This window comes from Myotis yumanensis, unplaced genomic scaffold (assembly GCF_028538775.1).
Source record: "Myotis yumanensis isolate MYYU_CA2020_CCGP unplaced genomic scaffold, mMyoYum1.0.hap1 SCAF_2, whole genome shotgun sequence".
NCBI lineage: Eukaryota > Metazoa > Chordata > Mammalia > Chiroptera > Vespertilionidae > Myotis > Myotis yumanensis.
The window spans coordinates 67438000-67462216 of NW_027223753.1; the positions used below are offsets into that span (position 1 = coordinate 67438000).

The 24217-nt window shown below is 40.0% G+C and overlaps 2 pseudogenes; one reads left to right on the forward strand and one right to left on the reverse strand.

Annotated features, from left to right (window-relative positions):
- Window positions 1-6353: 6353 nt before the first annotated feature.
- On the forward strand, window positions 6354-24217 carry LOC139001882 (guanylate-binding protein 6-like; annotated as a pseudogene).
- On the reverse strand, window positions 21617-22169 carry LOC139001883 (ATP synthase F(0) complex subunit C1, mitochondrial pseudogene; annotated as a pseudogene).

Consider the following 24217-nt stretch of genomic DNA (forward strand, 5'->3'; position numbering starts at 1 on the left):
AAGAGCAGCAGCCTCATATGGCCTACCCCTGTCCAAGGAACAGCAGCTGTGTGAGCAGCCCGCTTCCCCGTCCGAAGAGCAGCAACCACACGAGCAGTCTGACTTGTCCTAGGAGCAGCAGTTGCACGAGCAGTCTTCCTACATCTGAGGAGCGGCAGCCCAGCTCAGCCCGCCCCCATCTGAGGAACAGCAGCTGTGCACAGCCTGCACCCTGCACTAGTCCTAGGAGCAGCAGCTGCACAAGCATCTTGCCCTCGCCCAAGCAGCAGCAGCCGCACTAGCAGTGTGCCCAATCCGAGGAACAGCAGCTGTGTGAGCAGCCTGTCCCCATCCGAGGAGCAGCAGTTCTGTGAGCGGCCCAGCCCCATTCGAGGAGCAGCGTCAGCCCACCCCGGTCCGAGGAACAGCAACCACATGAGCAGACCACCCACATCCAAGGAGTGGCAGCTCTACACAGGACACACTGGTCCGAGGAGCAGAGCCACAACAGTCTGCACCTGTCCGACGAGCAGCAGCCGGTCCTAGGAGCAGTAGCCCCACAAGCAGCCCACCACATCAGAGAAACAACAGCAGCTTGCAACCAGCCCCCATTCAAGGATCAGCAGCCACTTGAGCAGTCTGCCCCAGTTCAAGGAGTAGCAGATGAGTGTGTAGCCGCCCCATCCAAGGAACAGCAGCCTTATGATCAGCACATCCTCTTTCTGAGGAACAGCAGCTGTGTGTGAAGCCTCCTCCACACCAGCCAGAGGAGCCACCACAGTGGTGAACAGCACCCACCACAGGAGCTCCTGCCAATTGAGGAGCAGCTGCTACAACAACCGCCAGAGGACCAACCACAACCTGAGTAGCCACTGCCACCCAAGGAGCAGCCCGTGAAAGACTCAACATCTAGATATGTCGGTGAGATAAAACATGGGTAGACAAAGAAACCCCCAAAGGAAAGAAAAGGAGGACTCATCAGAAAAGGAGCTAAGTGAAACCAAGGCATGCAGCATGACAGAAAAATAATTCAGATTAAGAGTCCTAGAATGCATAAACCAGATGGAGGAAAAAATCAACCACTTATGCAAGAAGCAAGAAGAAACAGATGAAAAAAATCACTAAATTATGTAAGAACCAAGAAGAAATGAAGAGTGATATAGCTGCAATAAAAAACACCATTGAAAGTTTCAACAGTAGACTAGGAGAAGCGGAGGACTGAATTAGCGAATTAGAAGACAGGGAAGCAAAACACACCCAAACTGAACTGCAATTAGAGAAAAAAATTAAAAGACAGGATGAGAGCCTAAGGGAGCTATGGGACAACATGAAACAAAACAACATATGAGTAATAGGGGTGCCAGACAACAGAAAGAGGAAGAAGACTTAGAAAACCTATTTGAAGAAATAATATCAGAAAACTTCCCTGAGGTGGGGAAGAAAAAAGTCACACAAGCACAGAGAGTCCCAAACAAGGTGAACCCAAAAAGACCCACACCAAGACACATCATAATTACCATGGCAAATTTTCAGGACAAAGAGAGAATCTTAAAGGCTGCAAGAGAGAGACGGAAAGTTACATACAAGGGATCTCCCATTAGATTATCAAATGCTATCTCAACAGAAACACATCAGGTCAGAAAAGAATGGACAGAACTTTACAAAGTGATGCAAAGCAAAGGACTGAATCCAAGAATACTCTATCCAGCAAGGCTATCATTCAAAATTGAAGGGGAAATAAGAAGCTTCACAGACAAAAAAGGCTAAGGGAGTTTATCACCACCAAGCCAGCAATGCAAGAAATGCTAAAGGGACTGGTGTAAAAAAGAAGAAAAGAAAGCTCAGAGAGAAAACAGGCACAAAAAATAGAAAGGCTACAAACAAGTACCTTTCAATAATAACTTTAAATGTAAATGGACTAAATGCTCCAATCAAAAGACATCGAGTGGCTGAATGGATAAAAAAACATGACCCATACATTTGCTGTCTACAAGAGACCCACCTCAGAAGAAGGGACTCACACAGACTGAAAGTGAAGGGATGGAAAAATATCTTTCAGGCAAATAGAAATGAAAAAAAAGCTGGGATAGCAATACTTATATCGGACAAAATAGACCTCAAAGTGAAGGCCATAACAACAGATAAGGGAGGCCACTTCTAAAACTTATCCTCCTCAGACTACTACAAAAAATTCAAGAGGAAGGAACACTTCCAAGCTCATTCTATGAAGCCAGCATCACCCTAATACCAAAACCAGGTAAAGACAACACAATGAAAGAGAATTACAGGCCAATATCCCTCATGAACATAGATGCCAAAATCCTCAACAAAATTCTAGCAAATCAGATCCAGCAGTACATTAGAAAGATCATACACCATGACCAAGTAAGATTTATCCCAGGGATGCAAGGATGGTACAATATCCGCAAATCAATAAACGTGACACATCACATAAACAAATTGAAAGAAAAAAAACCACATAGCCATATCAATTGATGCAGAAAAAGTATTTGACAAAATTCAACACCCATTTTTGATAAAAACTCTCAGCAAGGTGGGACTAGAAGGATCATACCTCAACATAATAAAAACCATATATGAAAAACTCACAGCCAACATCATACTCAATGGACAAAAACTAACAGCATATCCCCTAAGAACAGGAACAAGACAGGTATGCCCACTCTCACCACTCCTGTTCGACATAGTACTGGAAGTATTAGCCATTGCAATTAGACAAGAAGAAGAAATAAAAGGCATCCAAATTGGAAAAGAAGAAGTAAAACTGTCCTTATTTGCAGACGACATGATATTATACATACAAAACCCTAGAGACTCCATCAAAAAACTACTAGGCTTAATACATGAATTTGGCAATGTAGCAGGATACAAAATCAACCCTAAGAAATCTATGGCATTTCTATACACCAATAGTGAACTTTCAGAAAGAGAGATTATAAAAACAATCCCATTTACCATTGCACCAAAAAAATGAAGCTACCTAGGAATAAACTTAACTAAAGAGGTAAAAGACCTCTACTCAGAAAACTACAGGACATTGAAAAAAGAGATAGAGGAAGACATAAAGAGATGGAAGAGCATACCATGTTCTTGGATTGGTAGAATCAACATCATTAAAATGCCCATACTACCCAAAGCAATCTATAAATTCAATGCACTTCCCATTAAAATACCAACGGCATATTTCACAGATCTAGAACGAACTCTCCAAAAATTTATCTGGAATAAAAAAAGACGCTGAATAGCTGCAGCGATTCTGAGAAAGAACAAAGTAGGTGGGATCTCAATACCAGATATCGCGCTGTATTACAAAACCACTGTTCTCAAAACTGCCTGGTACTGGCTCAAGAACAGACATATAGATCAATGGAATAGAATAAAGAGCCCAGAACTCGGCCCAAACCAATATGCTCAATTAATATTTGACAAAGGAGGCAAGAACATACAATGGAGTCAAGATAGTCTCTTCAATAAATGGTGTTGGGAAAATTGGATAGATACATGCAAGAAAATGAAACTAGACCATCAACTTACACCATACACAAAAATAAACTCAAAATGGATAAAGGACTTAAATATATGATGGGAAACCATAAAAATACTAGAAGAATCCAAAGGTACAAAATCTCAGATATATGCTGAAGCAATTTATTCACTGATACAGCTCCTAGGGCATTGGAAACTAAAGAGAAAATAGACAAATGGGACTACATCAAAATAAAAAGCTTCTGCACAGCAAAAGAAACCATCAACAAAACAACACAAAAGCCCACTGCATGGGAGAACATATTTGCCAATGTAATCACCAATAAGTGTTTAATCTCCAACATTTATAGGGAACTCATACAACTTAACAAAAGGAAGATAAACAATCCAATCAAAAAATGGGCAAAGGACCTAAATAGACACCTTTCAAAAGAGGACATTCAGAAGCCAAGAGACATATGAAAACATGCTCAAAGTCACTAATCATCTGAGAAATGCAAATCAAAACAACAATGTGGTACCATCTCACACCTGTCAGAATGGCTATCATCAACAAATCAACAAACGACAAGTGCTGGAGAGGATGTGGAGAAAAAGGAACACTTGTGCACTGCTGGTGGGAATGCAGACTGGTGCAGCCACTATGGAAGACAGTATGGAGTTTCTTCAAAAAGTTAAAAATGGAACTCCCATTTGACTCAGTGATCCCACGTCTAGGAATATATCCCAAGAAAACAGAAAAAACCAATCTGAAAGGATATATGCACCCCTATGTTCATAGCACATTTTCAACACAGAAGCTGGCCCCTGGTGGTCAGTGTACTCCCACAGACAACCTCCTTCTGTCCCTCGCCCAGGCTGCCAACCTCCCATGGCCCCTCCCTCCAGCCAGCCCATCTCCCTTCGCTCCTCCCTCTGGCCAACCTCCACAGTCCTGATTGTCCCTGATGCCTGCCAGGCCAAGGGACCCCACCTGTGTACAAATTCGTGCACCGGGCCTCTAGTATTGAATAATTGAATTTCATGCTCACTGGTCAACTGTTAGAAATAACTGTAAGATCTAATAGTGCTTGTTTACCAGGCATTGTTTCTAACATGTGGTCCATACAAGAACCATCTCAGAATATTCTGTAATTCTTGCTGAGAAGTCAAGGCTTGGGGTAGTTTTCACCATCTCTTCAGATGACAGACTCTCCTGAGGAATAAACTTTGGAAACCAACTACCTCCATATAAGACAACTATTTCATTTTACTTCTTTATTTGAACTTACCAGCTTTTGGATTGGGTATTCCAGTTTACTTGCATTTAAAATAATTTCTTTTATTAAATCATCTATTCCAACCAAAATTTTAAATATTCAGTTCAAGAAATAAACTCTGCAATTCCTCCTGCTTATACCCCCTATGATGAAAACAGCAAAGTAGGGCCTCACCAGCTGTGGGACTCTGGCAGATCTGGGCACACCCTAAAACATGCTGGCTACTGCCTCTCTTCCTTGTCAGCCTAAAAGTAAGGAATAATGTCCTTTGATTCCAATTAAATGAATTCATGCACCCATTAATTTATCTGGGTCCAGTAATGATTTGACCTATTGTATGTTTTTAATCTTTATTGTTGAAAGTATTACATAGATCCCTCTTTTTCCCCTTTGACCCCTTCTATCCTGCACCTCCCCCTTATCCAGGCTTTCACCACACTACTGTCTGTGTCTACACATATATGCAGACAAGTTATTTGGTTAATCACTTCCCATCCACCCACCTCCACCTTCCTCTGAGATTCCATAGTCTATTTTGTTTACATATTTCTGGATCCATTTTGTTCATCAGTTTATTATGTTCTTTAGATTCCACATATGAGTGAGATCATGTGACACTTGTCTTTCTCTGTTTTTTTGTGTGCTTTTAAAATATATTTTTATTGATTTTAGAGAGGAAGGGAGAGGGAGAGAGAGATAGAAACATCAATGATGAGAGAGAATCATTGATCTGCTGCCTCCTGCATGCCCCACTGGGGATTGAGCCCACAACCTGGGCATATGATCTTGACTGGAACCTGGGACCCTTCAGTCCTCAGGCCGATGCTCTATCCACTGAGTCAAACTGGCTAGGGTTGTCCTTTAGTATTTTGAGAGGGAGCCACATTCTTCATCTCTTCATCTTCTTTTCAATGTCTCCCCTCTCCTGCTCTGGGATTCACTAAACCTGTCCTCCTCAAGGTCAAAGATCACATTTATTTCTCTTTCTCTGAGAGGCAGGCCTTTCCTGACCATCCGCTATATAAATTCATCTAATATACATATACTATGTCTGCTGCTTATTTGCTTTCTGTATTGTCTGTCTCCTCCCACCTGGATAGAGTTTCATGAAGCAGGAATTGGTATCCATTTTGTTCACCACTTGATACTGAGCACATAGACCAGTGTCCAGCACATGGTAGGTGCTCAGAGAATATATGCAGTTAACAAGAAAACAAATAACCATGGAACTCCTGGTATCTTCTCTGGTCACTCCTCATCTCCTGCATGTCCCATTCTGCCTCAACTTGCTCCCAGTATGTTAACCTTCTCAAGGCTCTATCATCAGTGGTTTGTTTGTTTTTCTCATTAGAATCCTTTTATGCATCACATGGGCAAGGTTGTTTTAAGGTTCATTTATAGATCAATATAATAATGTACATAACGAATCTGTATCAGGCCTTTAAACACTAGGCTAAATACTTACCTTTTAGAAATATACTAAATGTAGGAAACTGATATATGCTCTCCAGGAGTGTAAAGGTAATATGCAAATAACCTCTGTAACTGTTAGATATGACTTCAGGATCTTGTGTTGTACTAAGTTATTCCTCTGGGTTACAGCTCACCATGGCCTCTGGATACACCCTGATGGACCCCATCTGTCTGGTGAAAAATCAGAATAATCAGCTGACAGTAAACCCAATAGCACTGGAGATTCTAGACAAGATGTCTCAGCCTGTGGTGGTGGTGGCCATCGCAGGTGTGTATCGGACAGGAAAATCCTACCTGATGAACCGCCTGGCAGGACAGATCCAGGGTGAGTATTGTTCTGAGGCAGGGTCATTTGCTTGGAGACAGTGTTAAGAGAGGCTGATGATGCCTCTCTCGAGGTCATCTTAAAAAAGAGCCTCATTTCTCTCAGCGAAGAAAACTTTTAAGTTTCATTGCTAGGTTTATAACTTTAACCTCATCTGTCCACAAAATCTCACTCATAAAGAGTTCCCTAGCCCTATCAAAGATCCACCCATTAGTCAGCTCAGCTCCAGAAAGTATTCCCTTCCTTTCTCCTACATTACTTCTGCTCTAAACTCTAGCATACAAATTTTGTCAATAGTTGCTCTTTTTAAAAAGGGATAGGAGGTAAAACAAATAGCAGTATATTCTGTATATCCCATATTTCAATGGGGCTACCATCCAATTGTTTGCTTCATTTCATAACAAAACTTTGATGAATTTTCTCTCTCTCTCTCTCTCTCTCTCTCTCTCTCATGTGAACTCTCTCTCTTTGTTGACAACTTGTTTTACCTCCCAAAGCTGAGACCAATGACCTCCAATTATACCCTGCCTTTCTTTGCTGGGGTAATGGGAACTTCAGATTACTATGGATTAGTCAGAAAATAATCAAGCACTATTACATGTGGAAGAATACAGACCACCTCAGGCTTTATATTCTGTCTGTGGAATATACTCTGGATGTAGAAATTGAATGGCTTCAGGCATGCTGACTCAACCTCCCCTAGGTATTTTATCATGTTCATTTTCATTCTTCATTGAAGGAGACATTGGAATATGGCAGACAGTCAAAATCCTGGATTGTGGGACAAGATATATCATCAGTGGGCTCCTTGGCATATACCTCACACTCTCTCCCACTGTGTATTTAATTTCTGCCTTTGTAAAGAGTATCTAGAACAATCTCACAGGTGCTTTCTGTTTTCCCTTCCATTTTGTCCACACTTAAAACAGTGAGCAAAGAACTCACCATTTTTTAGAAGAGAAAAAAATTGAGAAAAATACAAGGGTAAAAGGGAGGAAAAAAATCCAACAAAAGCTGATGTATTATCCAGGTCCTGGCAGGACTCAGATGACCTACTCAGGAGTACTTAAGAGCATTTAATGGAGGATGATTTACAAGGGCATAAGCACAGCACAAAGACCCAATGTGGGATGAGGATGCATACAGAGAGTGGCAATAGCAATGGCCAGGTAGACTCTAAAACTACTATAGCAGGATGAGGCAAGCAAAAGTGGATAACAGAATGTGGCAAAGACCAGAGATATGGCATGGAAGGGGGTGTGGCCGAAGGTAAAGAAACAGAGGCACTAGGACATCATGGCTCACTAGGAGGAAAGTGAGGAGAACATATGTCTGACCTCTCGTCTCCTTTTAATACCTCCCACTGGTTGAAATCCACCAGAACCTGAAGGACAAGGGAGCTCTTCAGTGTCAGAAAATAATATAAAAGTCAAGCCATGGCTGGGGGGGCGCAATTGGTTAGAGAATGGTCCTGTACACCAAAAGGTTACAGGTTTGATTCTGGGTGAGGGCACATACCGAGGTTGCAGGTTCAGTCCCAAGTTGGTGTGTGTACAACAGGCAGCAAATCAATGTTTCCCTCTCTCATGTCAAATTTTATCTATCTATCTATCTATATCTATCTATTATCTATCTATCATCTCACTTCCTCTCTCTAAATCAATAAACATGTCCTTGGATGAGGATTAAATATATATATATATATATATATATATATATATATATATATACACACACACATAAAATCAGTAGAGGTTATATTAGTTCTGTAATGTGACATAACTTGAACTACAAATGATAGAATGAGGTAAATAGAGGACACAAAGTGTTTATTGAGAAGGTCCTCAATATGTACAAATATTGGATAGGTTGTTCTTGCTGAAATGAAAGCAACCTTTCTCCCAGCCTGGCACTCAACATTCTGACAAGTTTAACCAATGTAACCTATAAGCAGCCTGGACTATCTGCTCTTACTCTATACGCTTTCTCCTCTTTCTTTGCAGGTTTTCCTCTGGGCTCCACAGTGCGGTCTGAAACCAAAGGCATCTGGATGTGGTGTGTACCCCACCCCTCCAAGCCCAACCACACTCTGCTCCTTCTGGACACTGAGGGCCTGGGTGATGTGGAAAAAGTAAGGCAAAGAATTTTTTGTTCTTTTTTTTTTTTAAATATATTTTATTAATTTTTTACAGAGAGGAAGAGAGAGGGATAGAGTTAGAAACATCGATCAGCTGCCTCCTGCACATCTCCCACTGGGGATGTGCCCGCAACCCAGGTACATGCCCTTGACCGGAATCGAACCTGGGACCTTTCAGTCTGCAGGCCGACGCTCCATCCACTTAGCCAAACCGGTTTCGGCAGAATTTTTTGTTCTTGATACTCCACTTACATTTTAATTTGCCACCTCAACTTTCACGATGTATTTCTCTAAGCTACAAATTCAATTAGGAATAATGAGGCAAACTTCTATTTTGTAGAACTAACTTTCTTTGTAAACTCAATACTTTGATTAAGAATAGATCTTTTTATTTTTACACTGGGGCAACAAGTACAAGTTAAATACTTATTAGACAGCTGCATTCAGGGCTTTGTGTTAGGTACTGCAGATATGGCAGTGAATGAAGCAAAGACCAAGAGCATAGTTGAGGATTAAGTAATGTGCAGTGTTATCAGAACAGAGTATCAGGGATACAAAAATTGAGATCCTAATCTAGTCATTCCCAGAGGAAATTATAATCCATGGGACCTACTAGTTAAATTGTAAGAGATTAATAGGGTTGGAGGTAGGACCCATGAAAATTGATTACAGTGAAATAATCTACTTAAAAATCTCCGGAAAAGCCTCAGCTACACCAGGAATGTGTATTTTTTAAAGAAGAATTTTGTACTGACTTCTCTAAATATATGAGTTAGACCCACAAAAAGCACTATTATGGGATAATATAATGAAGCAGGGGGTCCCATGGGGATGAGGACAACGGAGCCCTAATGAGGCATGCAGGACTCCGGAGACCAGGTTCAGTGACGCAGATCTAAGTTTATTGTGTAAGTGCAGCAACATATATAACTTTCTGGACCAATCAGAAGTTTACACTATCCTTAGGGCAGCCAATGGTAGGAAAGATCAGGGTACTATGTAGGGGCTCTAGGGGGTCTGCTCAGGAGGGCACTGCCACTTCCTGGTGTGTCAAGGAAGCTTATACAGGCGGAGTGTGCTCACGCCATTGCATCTGCCACTGCACTGAGATAAATCTCCTGAGCTCTTCCCACAATATAAGTATTTTGTATTTATAGTGTTACTTGCAATTCAATCTTTTCTCCTTATTTATGTTAGTGTGAGTCTAAGTTGAAAGTAGCACTAATGCACCTTTGGCTTCCATTACTGAAAAAGGAAAAAAAAAAGGTGGGGAGGGAGAATGAATTTAGAGAATCTAAATTTAAAAAGCCTCTAGTTTTGTGGATAGTTTCCTTCCCTCAGGGGCTAATAGTTCTGCCTCTCTGGTTTATATAAGTATATTTCTAATTTACTATAATTTTATTGGTGAACTCACTGATTTGCTCAGTCCTACAACATTGGGGAAGGCTTGATCCAGTCCATCTTCCACGATTGCCTCTGCCATCCAAGTGAAAAGCTACAGTGACCACATTTCAAATGTCTTAGCTCTTGCCATCTGGGGTGATTTTCTTGGTGTGATTTACAAAGTGCTGTCAGTAAAGGAGTGCTTGAGTTGAAGAGGAATCTGATTCAAGGACACATCTTGTGTAACATAAGCTTTGACCAATAAATACTTTCTTGATCTCTACTTCCCAGTATAGTAAGTACTTGAGTCCGTCATCCATGTACTGGGACCTAGGTGAGAAAAACCTTTGATTTAAGCTGGCTGGGTTACTAACCTTGGACTGTAAGAGATGTTTTGAATGTACAATTTATAATATACAAACCTAACTTTTAAAACAGTTTTTGAACCAGTCAGTTGTAGTTGGAGCTCAATACTCTTGTTCTGTTTTTTTTTTTTTTTTTTTTTTTTTTTTTTTTTTTAAAGGAAGTAGTAGACCTAGGGAAATCCAAATCTGATGTATTACTACAGAGTTAGAAGAGGGTGCAGGGGCACTCTGACACCAAGGTCTTTTGATAAATGAGGTTTTATCACATTTCTTCAAGAACTACAGTCTTCAATTGTGCATTCCAATTCTCTACATACTAAATGCTGAATAGTTTTTAAATGAGCTCTTCACTGACATATTTCCAACGGCCTTCTTAGTTCCAGGTTTGCTTATAAATGAGAGCCCTCTTTTTTTTATATAACAGCAATATTTGCCATGTTATTTTCCCAAAGTCATCCAATGAAACTACAAAATGGCACTGGAAAATATTCAGTAGGTCAAGGAAAAAAATGACAAAAGGTTTTACTCAAATGTTTTAATCACATTTACCATTGACATGTCTTTGAAGAAAAGTGAAATTTGTTTTTTGCCTAAATGATGAAGATTTGTGATTTTTAAATAAGTAGATAATATTTAAAATGGCATTATGATAATTCTGTACATGAACTTGTACTTTTAACAATAGATCTGGATTGTTATCCTTGGCTTACTGTGTGGTTCACCTATGACTTTGAATAACTAAGGATTCCATTAAGTTAGCATTTTATTTGGATTAAAAAACCCCAACAAATTAGCCAGTCTCTGTTTTTCTTCCATGCTTAATTAGAAGTGAAGGGTAGAGGCCCTCCAGAGTCAGCAGTTCATTTAAAGGTCCCTTTCTTAAAGGATGTCTCATGCTCTCAGGTTTTTCATGCATTTACTTTTTAAGTACCTGCTCAGTCACTTCAGGTCAAATGCTTGGAGTAGCTTTTCCACATTGGAGTTCGTCAAGCTTAAAGTTTTTACTAGTTCCTAGCGTTTGAGACACTAAGGCTGTTGCAGAGAGAGTACAATTTGTATATCGCATGGCACTAGAAGGCTTCATGGTTTCCGACTGAAATAAAAGTCAGCTTCTGTAGCTTAAGGTTTCATTTCCCACCATTGTTCCACTTGTTTTAGATCACTTATTAACTGGGCTCACTTCAGGTTTTATTTTCATTGTTGTTTATGTGATGATAAACATAATTCTGGAATTTGAATTAAGCCATAAGACACAATTTAATATGAACTCATAGCTAACAAGCTTGTTTTTGTGTAAAAACAAACAAACAAACAAAAAACAGACTAAAACCTAAGTAAGTCTAGATTTAGGTGTGATTTGTATGTTAGTAATGGATTATATTGTAAGATGAGAGATAAATTGGAAAAATGTGTCTGTTGAGAGAAAGACACTTATACACTTAAACCTTGCATTACTGTGTTCACATTTAGAAAACAGGCATCATCTACAGTTTGGCTTTGAGAATTTTTCTCTCATTAATTTTATAGTAAGTGTATTTTTTTAAAAAAAATATTTAACATTTTCATTTTATTTTTACATCTTTAAAGTAAAATTTTGATTAAAATGGTAGTTTTTTGCCATGGCTGATGTTACTCAGTGGTTAGAGCGTTGGCCTGTGCACTGAAGGGTTGAAGTTTCAATTTCCTGTCAAGAGCAAGTACCTGGGTTGCAAGTTCAATTCCAGTCCCGAGGAAGGTGGGAGCGGGTGGCAACCAATGAATATGTCTCTCTCACATCTATATCTCTCTCACATCTATGTCTCTCTCTTTCTCTCTCTTTCTCTCTCTTCCTCTCTCCCTTCTTTCCTCCCTCCATTTCATTCATTCCACTCTCTCTAAAAAAATCAATGGAAAAAGTATCCTCAAGTGAGTATTAGCCAAAAAACCCTATTTTTAAAATATTTTTAGCTTTCATTTTCATTTTTAAAAATAAAAACAAATAAAAAAAAACAATAGACATCTAAGTCCCCTGCTGTAATGCGCTTTCTAGGGCGACCCTAAGAATGGCTTGTGGATCTTTGCCTGGCTGTGCTTCTGAGCAGCATGTTTATCTACAACAGCATGAACCACATCAACTACCAGGCCCTGGAGCAGCTGCAGTATCCTTCCAGGAACCCAACCACCATGTGCCATGGAGGCTATGGGAATGTAACTGAGACTATTTTTGTTGTTGTGGTTTCCTCATTTCAATAATCATGGTTGAGTGAAAAGAACACAGGGTGAATAGGAATGTTAATAAAAATTGTTTCTGGGTGAGATCTGGAAATTTTAGCGTGGAGCACTTCTCATTCCTTAGCTAAGATCTCAGCTATGTGACTGAACTAACAAAGCTAATCAGGACAAAGTCCTCTCCCAGCTCTGGTGAAGGAGATGACTCAGCTGAGTTTGTGAGTTTTTTCCAGACTTTGGGTTGTACGGGATTTCACGCTGGAGCTGGAGTTAGATGGACGCACCATCACTGAAGATGAGTGCCTGGAGAATGCCTTGAAGTTCATTCCAGGTACCAGGGGATGGTCTGAGTGGCAGAGGGTTCAGTAGAAGGTGGGACCAACTGAGCCTGTTTCTCAACACTTAAGGTCAATCTTTATTTTTATTGAATTGAGGCCCGTGCTAATGGTGATATGTGTATGACAGGTGGGTATGGTTTCAGTTGTTATTATTACTGAAAAAAAACTCAAGTGACCAGAATTTAAGTTGGCTGAGAAAATGTAGAATCCATTATTAGACAAAATTATTTTAGAAAAATTGACACCATGAAAAATAAGTTAAGAGGATTATAACCAGTGCTAAAACTTCTTAAGGCTCAAATATTTTTGTTACTTATTGTTCAGAGCTCATCTATTTCTATTTAGCAAAAAATGCTCATTAGTATAGAAGATAATAAACACAGAATCACAATGACTTCATTTTTGAAGTACATTTCATATTGTCTATTTTAATAGTCTGCATGGTTAACATTCTTCATATAAAGGATATTTATATGAATATCTCCCCCCAAAAAAATCATTGACATATCCTTCCTATAAGACTGTCAAATCCTTTATTATTTGTTTTTCATAACATCGTTTTCTTCATTCTCTAGCCTCATACAATATTTTGTCATGTTGAAATAATAAACTCTTAATACTGAGTACATTTAGCAGGGAGAATAATAGGTAGTACCTATGAACTTATCAATTTTTTTCTTATTTAATAATTTATTTATTTATTCAAAAAATTTTTATTGAACAGATGATATATGCCTAGAATCACACTCTGTGACATTGTCACATTCAATATAAATTGATATAGGAAAACAGGTGTGGTCTCCAAGTAACATAGGTTAACATTACTTTTTGATGATGTCTGCTAAAAAAATCTATGAATGTATTTATATTCCTTGTATTTTTTAACTTTGATTTTTAGGAGTTTCTCTTTACTATTTTGAGTATTTTCTGTCCTTCACAAGAAACTTTTTCCAAAAGTATCATAAGTATCCTTATTTATACCATAAAATATTTCACTCTTACTTTAGTGCCCACATTTTATTTATGGCCTGAGGACTATAATACCAAAAGTATTTGTGACCATTTTGGAGATTTATCTATCATTCAAAAATAATAAACAGTTAAACCATTGGACACCATGGAAGGGCTAAGGAAAATAATCATAAGTTTCTTCACTTGGGATGATGTCCACCTCCTATTTTCTCCAGAAATACTTTCTATGCTCCTAGCTCTGAAAACAATAAATAAATAAATAAATAAATAAATAAATATAAAATGTCTATGCTTTGGTAAATTATTAGCATTAGGTTGATTTGCATGGTTAAATAAAAGGAGACTTACAGTAACCAGTGTTACAGTGATGCAAAAATCCCTGGAAATGAATGTCTTCAACCATCTTGCCTGAAGACTGCCTCATCAGTGATTAGTCTTTTTCTCTTTTATAGGGGAGGATCCCCAAACTCAGAAATCCAACGTGCCTAGAGAATATATCAGGAAGTTCTTTCCAAGGTTGAAGTGCTTTGCCTTTGACCAGCCTACAAATGACAAAAAAATATTACACTAGGTGTAGCATATGTCAGAAAACCAACTAGAATGGAATTTTCTGGAGCAATTCAAAAATTTCTGTCAATATATCCTTACACATGCAAAAACCAAGACTCTAAGAAAAGAAATCATTATCACTGGAAATCATGAGTCTTCGTTGTTACAGCAAGTTTCTCTGCAGTTCAGTGTGTGTGATTGCACTTTGAATTTGTTGGTAATTTTGTTCCCTTCTCCATGTGATGTGAAAAAACAGACATTCAGGCCACACATAGACATGCATGCTTTTTTCATTAAAGTTTCCCTATATGTGGGATTGTTGAAGTCCACTGTATCTCATGAAACTAATACACTAATGACATAAGCACAAGCTGCTGTTAAGGACAGGAATCTGCATGATGATGAGAAGACCGATGAGATGAGTGTGTTTTGTTGAGGACACACAAGATATTTTGAGAATTTACACCAGTTAGAAAAAATATATAGCAGAACATAAGGCTCTGAAATCTTGTTCGCGTTTGAGAAGAAAATTTAACTATAGCTTTATGTGCAGGGCTAGATTCACAGATATGCCAACTGGGCAGACAAACAGTGCCCTATGCTGAGATGGACCCAGGCTTGGTTTAATATTTGTGTCACTGTCCTGAAATTCTTGATTTTTTTTAAAGGGGACCCACATTCAGTTTGGAATAGTGCCCACAAACTATCTACTTTACTTGCCTATAAGATAAACTCATTTTATAACTTTAATGGGAAATTATTCTAGGAAGTTCTTGAATGTGTTAGATGAGATTATTATTTTCATACTAGAATGTGATGAATCCATAAATCAAAAAAGAGTGAATAGAATAGACAGTGATGTCTTTTTTAGAAAGTAGAGACATAAAAGCAAAAGGAGGAGGCAACAAGGAGGAATATGGTGAGAAGAAAAAGAAAAAAGAACACTTCATTTCAGTAAAATTGTTGCAATTTTTAGAATGCTGATCTTGAAAGCTTTTAAAACAGTGAGTGAGAAATTCCTTTTAATTTCCTAAATATAACGTGTCATTTAGGGCTTGGGACTCTGGCAAAGGCCTATGTGGATGCCATCAACAGTGGAGTAGTGCCTTGTTTGGAGAACACGGTGACAACTCTGGCTGAGCAAGAGAACTCAGTGGCTCTACAGATGGCAGTCGACCACTACAGCGAACAGATGGCCCAGAGGGTGAGCTTCCCCACAGACACGCTGCAGGAGTTGCTGGACCTTCATGCAGCCTCTGTGAGGGAAGCTATTGCAGTCTTCATGGAGCACTCCTGCAAGGATGACAACCAGGTGTTCCAGAGAAGCCTATGATAAGATATTTTAGCATACATTCTTCCTGAAAAATGCCCTTCTATAATGATGCCTAGATTCCCTTTCTGTGACACCTGAGTTCACCTGTTTCTAACTGTAGAACAAGCCTGGATTGTTGTGAGTGACTGGCCTTTATAGGATACCGTACATGCTTTTTCTAAAAAATTATGTTTTATGTTCTATTGTTGCAAAACACTAGATCGTGTGCTTAGCAGTGTACAAAAACACATAGTTCTTCAGGTCACATTCCAGAACAAGATATGGGTGCCCTGCTCAGTGTACTACATGCTGAAAACAAGGTTCAAATGGGCTTATATGATCAAATGAAGGTTCTGGGAAACTCCCCTCCATCTTCAAGCCAGCAATGATTCACCATATCTTTTTGTATTGTTTCTAAATTCTGTGACTACCTACTCTGCCATCAACTGGAGAAATCTTCTTTTAAAGGGCTCATGTAGTTAGGTAATTCTCACCTGAAAATTTCCATCTTAAAGTCAAGCTGGGCTGTGTAACATAATCTAATCATAAGATTAATACTCATCATAGCCATGGGTCCAAGGACTATGTAGGGAGTGGACACCAGGGGAGAGAACTCTTAGAAGACATCAAAATTCTACTCACTATCAGCACCTTCACTGAAAGTTTGTCTTTGAGTGTGCCTTTGACTATTTTACAGGTTACAAAAATCTCTCAGTTCATATGGAATAAAAGCAACTTCATTAAAATGTCAAAGTACAGCAAATATATTTTATTTCTATATTTTTGCACAATCAAACCCTCATTGAAAAAAATTATGAGCAGCTTAAAACTCTGTTCAGAGACCACTGAACTCATTAGTGGGCAATTGATTTGCTATGTATATATTTTATCCATAACAACCCAAGTTTGTAGAGGAAAGTCATATCGAACTCTCCATTGCTCATTGTTGGTCAACCCTACTACCGATAAAGGAACCATGCATAAAACTGAGTTGCATATTTGAACGATGCTAAGGAGTAAATCCTACAACTTCTCATCCAAAGAAAAATAAATGTTTATAATTATATAACCCAGTGCATGAATTTGTGCACATTGAAAGGAAATTAATTAGAAGAAATATGTTACTATTCGCCCTTTCTCTATAATAGACATGTCAACCAAATTCATGATCGATAATGACAGAGCGAAACACACACATGTGATTGATTGGCACCAGCGAGAGCTTTATATGTATCGCACATGTGCAACTCAACTTGGCCTTTTATATATATAGAATGAATGTGCTTAATTAGACCTGCTTTCTGATGTAGCTAAATTTTTTCCAGCCCAGTGAAGCCCCCAACTTCTCTTTCAGGTAATTGTCAGTAACACAACAGTAAATATCAACATGAAGTACATTATTGTTGTAGATTTTGCAGGGAGGACAAAGGGTAAATAAATGATTTAACTGCAGCAGTGTTTGACTATATTCTGTGCAGTGAGAAAATTGAAGTCATTTTCAAGGTCCACCATTTCTTACTTCTTTTCAGTTGGGTCAAGTTTCTAAGCTTTCTAAATCTCAGTTTTGTGGCTAATTAAAAGAAAATAGGATTCCACCAAGTCTCCTATCTACCTACTTCAGGACTTCTGGGAGGATCAAATTAAATAAAGCATGGGAAAACACTTCACAGACCTTTGGTTAAAGTGTGAAATGTTTCCACCTGGCTGTAAAGCCTGGGCTGAAGAAACTCCACAGAGGCTAGTGGTTGCTAGGGAGAGGGAGCCGGGTATTGCTAAGTGATGTTGTTACCCGGGCGGACATTTAGCATATTAGCCTTTGATATAGATAGATAAAGTAAGGATGTTTAACAACTTATTGTGGTGATCACTTCACAATGTATACAAATAATGGTTCACTAAGTTGTATACCTGAAACTATTATAATGTCGTGTGTCAATTATATATCAATTTGGGAGGAAGCCACTATGTCTACTGACCTCATAATTTCACAGGGGTTGAGCCTGAGCCAAAGTGAATAAGGGACTTTCCATATGATGCCTCGTCATTACAATTCCCAGTCCACCCTGATGCCATCACACTGCTTCTTTTGGTTTTCTTTTTAATTTTTTTACTACAGTTGACATACAATATTATATTAGTTTCAGGTATACAATATAGTGATTAGAAATTTATATAACTGACAGAGTTATCACCCCAATAAGTTTAGTGCCCTTCCAACACCAGACAAAGTTATTACAATATTATTGGCTTTATTCCCTATGCTGTACTTTAAATCCCTGTGACTGTTTTTATAACTGATAATTTGTACTTCATAATCCCCTTTCTTGTTTCCCAAATCATCCCAAACTGCTTCCCATCTGGCAGTCATCAACTTGCTCTCTATATTTATAAGTTCGTTGCCATTTTGTTTTTACATTTCCTTTGTTTTTTAGATTCCACATAAAGTGAAATCATATCGCATTTGTCTTTCTTGGTCTGCCTTCTTTCATTTAGTATAATACCCTCTCAGTCCATCCATGTTGTCACAAGTGGCAACATTTCATTCTTTTATATGGCTGATTATATTCATTGAATGTATGTACCATTTCTTTGCCAATTACCTATTAATGGACACTTAAGTTGCCTTAATATCTAGGCTATTGTAAATAATCCTGCAATAATGTGGTGTGCATATATCTTTTCAAATTAGTGTTCTGCATTTCTTCAGATAAATTACCAGCAGTGGAATTGCTGGGTCATACAGAAGTTCTATTTTTAATTGTTTGAGGAGTCTCCTCACTGTTTTCCATGGTGGCTGCATCAACTTAAAATCCCACCAACAGTGCATGATGGCTCCCTTTTCTCCATAGCCTTGCCAACACTTGTTTGTTGATTCATTGATGATAGCCATTCTGACAGGTGTGAGGTGATATCTCATTGTGGTTCTAATTTGCATTTCCCTGATGACTAGTGATATTGAACATCTTTTTATGTCTTTTGGTCCTCTGTATGTCCTCTTTGGAAAAGTGTCTATTTGGGTCCCCTTTCGATATATTAATTTTGTGTGTGTGTGTGTGTGTGTGTGTGTGTGTGTGTGTGAAATTGTATGAATTCCTTAAAAATATTGACCCCATATCAGATCTATCATGTGTTATTGGCAAACATATTCTCCTGTTCACTAGGGTGGGTTTTTGTTTTAGCAGATGCTTTCAAACAATTTAGTTTGATGTAGACACATTTCTTTTTTTTTCTTTTGTTTTCCTTGCTTAAAAAGACATATGAAAAAATATATATATTACTAAGAATGATGTCAAAGACTTTACTGCCTATGATTTCTTTTAGGTTTCTTGTCTTATATTTTAGTCTGTAATCCATTTTGTGTTTATTATTTTTGTATGGATCTGTTCAGTTTTCCCAATACTATTTACTGAAGGGACTGTCTTTACCCCATTGCATATTCTTGCTTCCTTTGTCGTACATTAATTGACCAATATAGGGGGAGGTTTATATCTGGTATCTCTATTCTCTTCCATTGACCTTATGTGTCTGTTTTTATGCCTGTACCATGCTGTTTGGGTTACTATAATTTACTGTATAGTTTCATATCAAGTAGCATGATACTTCCAATTTTGTTCTTCTTTCTCAAGATTGCTTTGCCTATTCAGGTCACTGCTTGTACCAGATTTTGAGTTGCTTAGCAAGAGGTACAGGGAATGCCAAGGCCAACCACTGCTTTGTGGGGGTTTCTAGGCCTTTCAAAGATTTTAAGACAGTGTCAGTGTGAGCTCAGACAGGCTGCTTGTGTGGAAAACCTGCTGAAAGCAATTGGACCAGGTAAAAACTGGTTGGAGTAGCATCTCAAGGAATTCCCAGTGTAATCTATATATATAAAAGCCCAGTGACCAACCAGAGGAACGACCAGAATGACCAGAATGACTGGTCGCTATGAGTTCCACTGCAGTGGTCAACTGACCTGATCTGGGACTTGATCAGCCCCCCCCAACGGCCTGTGGCCCCTCTCCCCAGCCACCCTGCCTCTGATCAGGCGCCCCCTCCCTGAATGGGGGCAGGGGTGGCCAGCCCCACCCTTGTTGCCCCCCCCCCAACCCCGATCAGGGCCGGGGCCCACCAGTCAACCGCCTGCAGCCCCTTACCCTGGCCGGCCAACTTTCCTGGGGTCCCTCCCCCCATGGCCAGCCCCCTGATAGGCCTCAATTGCCGGCCAGGCCGAGGAACCCCTCCTGTGTTCAAATTCATGCACCGGGCCTCTAGTATAAATTGTTAGCCATGTTATTAGAGAGCTTAAATTTGGTACCCACTTGTGCCTGCCAGCTTGGTGGAGAGAGATCTTATCAAAGGAGCCATGGGCAGCTGCCCCCACTTCACCCTGAACTTTTCCCCTTCACCCCAGCTCTGACAGTACTCAATTACATTCCTCCCTGTATATCCCTGGAGCCTTTCAAACTGCTACCCTTGCAAGACTAGGGTAGGTGAGTTTGTGAAGAAGTGAGTCATTTCCTAAGCCCCTCAAAGGGAATACCTGAGACTCTTGAAGCCTTCCTCATTCATTCACAATCCCTCCAGGTTTTCACAGAAAGACATTGTGGGAATTTCTCTTCCTGGTACTGATTTCTTGAACGGGAAAACAAAATGTGGACTGGGACCCATCATTCTACAGGAGGACACTCAGCCACTGTAATATGCCTCCAATTCTTAATGGCCACACATAAGTGTGAGACCTGCAGGCTCCACATCTCTGTGCCTCCTATCAGTTTTATTGTGGTGTCTCTTTTTTAAAAAAAATTAAATCTTTATTGTTCAGATTATTACAGTTGTTCCTCTTTGTTCCCTCTATAGCCCCCCTTCACCTCGTTCCCACACCACCCTCTGCCCTTACCCCCCAACCCCACTGTCCTCATCCATAGGTGTATGATTTTTGTCCATTCTCTTCCCACACCCCCCACAGCCCTTTCCCCACCAAGAATAGTCAGTCCACTCCCTTTCTATGCCCCTGATTCTATTATATTCACCAGTTTATTCTGTTCATCAGATTATTTATTCACTTCATTTTTAGATTCACTTGTTGATAGATATGTATTTGTTGTTCATAATTTTTATCTTTACCATTTTTTTTCTTCTTCTTCTTAAAGGATACCTTTCAGCATTTCATATAATACTGGTTTGGTGGTGATGAACTCCTTTAGATTTTTCTTATTTGTGAAGCTCTTTATCTGACCTTCAATTATGAATGATAGCTTTTCTGGGTAAAGTAATCTTGGTTGTAGGTTCTTGCTATTCATCACTTTGAATATTTCTTGCCACTCCCTTCTGGCCTGCATAGTTTCTATTGAGAAATCAGCTGACAGTCATATGGGTACTCCCTTGTAGGTAACTGACTGTCTTTTGCTGCTTTTAAGATTCTCTCTTTGTCTTTTGCTCTTGGCATTTTAATTATGATGTGTCTCGGTGTGGTCCTCTTTGGATTCCTTTTGTTTGGGGTTCTCTGCGCTTCCTGGACTTGTAAGTCTATTTCTTTCACCAGGTAGGGGAAGTTTTCTGTCATCATTTCTTCAAATAGTTTTTCAATATCTTTCTCTCTCTCTTCTTCTGGCACCCCCATAATTTGGATATTGGTATGCTTGAAGCTGTCCCAGAGGCTCCTTACACTATCTTCATATTTTTGGATTCTTTTTTCTTTTTGTTTTTTCGGTTGGGTGTTTTTTGCTTCTTCATATTTCGAATCTTTGACTTGATTCTTGGGATCCTCTAATCTGCTGTTGGATCTCTGTATAATATTCTTTTTTTGTTTGTTTGTTTGTTTTTTTTGTTTTTTGGGGTTTAGAGAAATCTGGTGTTTAATGGGCACATTCCAGCACCGGGCCTGGAATAGAAGCAGCAGGGACAGGTAGGTGACCCCACAGAGCCTCACATGGCGAAGAGGATGAGAAAGGCGACCATCAAACAGAAGAACCCCATGGCCTCAGACAGTGCAAAGCCCAGAATGGCATAGGAGAAGAGCTGCTCCTTGAGAGACGGGTTCTTGGCATAGCCAATGATCAAACTGCCAAACACTGTTCCAATTCCGGCCCCTGAACCAGCCACACCCACTGTGGCAGCCCCAGCACCAATAAACTTGGCCACTGTGTCAATGTCCTGGGAGACAACAATGCTTTGAAACTCCCGTCTGGCCACCTGGAGTGGGGAGCTGCTCTAGGAAGGCTGTTCAGATGGGATCTCTGGCTTACTCAGGAAGGAGGCAGACACAGGCCTGATTAGACCCCTTGTGCAGCAGCGGATCAGAGCCAGAGGGATGAGCAGTGCCCAGGTGGTCTGCATCTTTCCAGTCTGCACTCCCCAGCCCTGCTGCCCTTGCTCAGACCACGGCGCTCACCCGGCTCAAGGTGACTCCTGTATAATATTCTTTATTTCAGTCAGTGTATGCTTAATTTCTAGTCCTTTTTCATATCCTCGAGGGTCTCACTAGATTTATGGAGCGTCTCACTAAATTTGTTGGCAGTTTCTAGAAGATTTTGAGTAACCTTATAAGTGTGGTTTTGGACTCTATATCCAGTAGTTTGCTTTCCTTCATTTCTGTCATTTGTGACCTGATTTTTCGTCTCCTCATTTTGGCTGCTTCCCTTTGTTGATAGCGTGGCTTTCTGTGCTGTGTGCCCTATAAGGCCCAGTGGCTCAGCCTGCCCAATTACCTGAGGTGGACACTCTTGGTGCACCCCTTTGTGGGCTATGTGCACAGTCTTGTTGTAGTTAAGCCTTGATTGTACTTGGTATCACTGGGAGGAATTGACCTCCAGGCCAATTGTCTGTGAGAATCAGCTGTATCTGCAGTGGGAGAACTTCTGTGCTGGAGACACCCTTCTGGGGCAAGATTTGCTTCAGTGGGGCTTTGGTGCTCACTGAGTCTGCCCCCTGAGTGTGTCCCTTATGTATCTGAGGAGTTGTAATCTGGATGGTCCCACTCTGACCACTGGGTACACTGGCTCTTGGATCTCTAAGGACATGCCAATTTAGCCTCTTCCTGAGGCCACCCAGCAGGAACTACAGAGAGATCTGCAGATTCCTCTTCTTTGTTTGGGATTTGGAGGTGCCCAGATGAGGCCCAGTTGTGAAGCAATGCAAGCTGCTGTGGGGCCTTGGGCCTTCTTTTGGAAGTTCTGGGTCTCTCTGATTCAGCTGCAGTTTGTTAGGTAATTTTCAGGTTGCAAAGGGCCAGGTCATTCATATGCAAAAGCCTCTACACACAGCTTGGGTGGGGCAGGGTCTCAGGGAATCAACAGGGCAGAGCAAACAGCTATGGCTGATCCTCAGCCCTGCCCTAAGAGGTCCCAGGTCTCAGTGTTATTCGGCAATCGCTGCTAGCATCTCTGAGAGAAAGCCTCCCTCAAGTTCCACCCACTGCCAGACAGTCCAGTTTCTCCCCGTATGAGTCTGGTTCCCCAGAGACTCGCCCAAAACTGGAGTTCAGAGCAGTTAGGAGTGTGTGACTACCTCCTGATTGAAAAAGACAACCACATCCTCAGTTGCCAGCCCTTTCCACGTGCGCCTCAGTACCTCTGCACTTTATTTCCGCACCTCCTCTGAGTCTCAGTGTGCTTTTCTCTTTTTTTTCTAGTTGTAGAATTTCCACTCAGCCAGCATTCCTGTGGTTCTGGATGATGTCCGTTTTGTCTTTTAGTTGTATTTTTGAAGTGGTTGTGCGAGGAAGCAATTTCCGGTGTTTACCTATGCCGCCATCTTGGTTCCTCTCTATTGTGGTGTCTCTTTATATTTTTCATTACAGAACTTCTTTTTAGCTAGTCTACAGATGGTTCTTGATGGTTGTTCTATAACAGTGATGGCGAACCTTTTGAGCTCAGCATGTCAGCATTTTGAAAAACTCTAACTTAACTCTGGTGCCGTGTCACATATAGAAATTTTTTTATATTTGCAACCATAGTAAAACAAAGATGTATATTTTTGATATTTATTTTATATATTTAAATGCCATTTAACAAAGAAAAATCAACCCATAAAATGAGTTCGCATGTCACCTCAGACATGCATGTCATAGGTTCACCATCACTGTTCTATAATTTAGTTGTAAATTTAATATGGTCCTGGAGGAGATGAGCACTGCAGTTACCTACTTCACCATCTTGACCGCAAGTAAGATAGCTTCTTCCAAGGGGATCACAGTTGGACCTTCCTTTCTAACAACTTCTCTCCTTTGGGTTTCTCCACATTTCAATGCCAGGAAACCATAGCCATGAAGAAGGAGTATTTCTTGCTGCAGAATGAAGAGGTATCTGGCAAATATTGCCAGGCTCAGCTTAAGCAGCTTTCAGAGCTCTTGATGGAAAATATTTCAAGAGGAACTTTCTCTGTGCCTGATGGATACAAGCTCTACTTAGAAACAATGGACAAGCTTGAATAG